The sequence below is a fragment of the Protobothrops mucrosquamatus genome, unplaced genomic scaffold, assembly GCF_001527695.2.
Source record: "Protobothrops mucrosquamatus isolate PMUCROS unplaced genomic scaffold, P.Mucros_1.0 scaffold1707, whole genome shotgun sequence".
In the NCBI taxonomy this organism is placed as follows: domain Eukaryota; kingdom Metazoa; phylum Chordata; class Lepidosauria; order Squamata; family Viperidae; genus Protobothrops; species Protobothrops mucrosquamatus.
In genome coordinates, this window is record NW_015387858.1 from 101251 (window position 1) to 102235 (window position 985).

The window sequence follows — 985 nt, forward strand, 5'->3', positions numbered from 1 at the left end:
TGCTTCTGGTGAGTGTTGACTTAAGAGGGAGCTTAACCTATGCAGAGTTAATGGAATAAAAGAATAACATGGAATAAAATAAAATAAAGTCGTGGATACCGAATAAAGGCTAGAATAGGAGCAGACTGGGCTAGGCTTTCTCTAGCTGGCATCGGTTTGGGCTTTAGGGTTGAATGACAACAATTTCCTGTGGTCTGGACCCACAATCACTATATGCTGAACTCCACTGCTGCTCCCTTGAATAGAAAACTCTCCAAAATGAATATAAAAAGGAGGAAATAAAGCATTGGGGTAGGTAGCTATGCCTTCACTAAGTGTGCCTGTAGTTCTCCCTTTCATAATTGCAGCATTAAATTTAAGGTTTTTTTTCCTTTGGTAGAGATGCATCTGATAAGCAAAAGTTGTCTATTTGTCAAAGGATATGAGTCATTAGTGCGTACACACACACACACACACACAATGCCTCAGTCAAGGTTGGACTATGATTTGTGGATGGTTAAACCAATGTGGAATCTGTAACTATTAGGAGCATTGTAATATTGTAAGCTGTCCAGAGTTATCTTGTGGTAAGATGGAAAGAAAAGGAAAGGAAAGAAGGAAGGAAAGAGAAAGAAAGAAAGAAAAAGAAAGAGAAAGAAAGAAAGAAGGTTTTTGCACCCAGACCAGTTCTCATATTGATTTGGAGAAGCGATATAATTGCAGCATGGAAAGTAATTTATATTTTGGTTAGTGGAAACTAACCAAAGAGAGAAGCAACCTAGAACTAAGGAGAAACTTCCTGACAGTTAGAACAATTAACCAGTGGAACAACCTGCCTCCAGAAGCGGTGAATGCTCCAACACTGGAGGTTTTTAAGAAGAGTCTAGACAGCCATTTGTCTGAAATGGTATAGGGTTTCCTGCCTGAGCAGGGGGTTGGACTAGATGACATCCAAGGTCCCTTCCAACTTTATCATTATTATTATTAATTAAAAAAATAATGAACC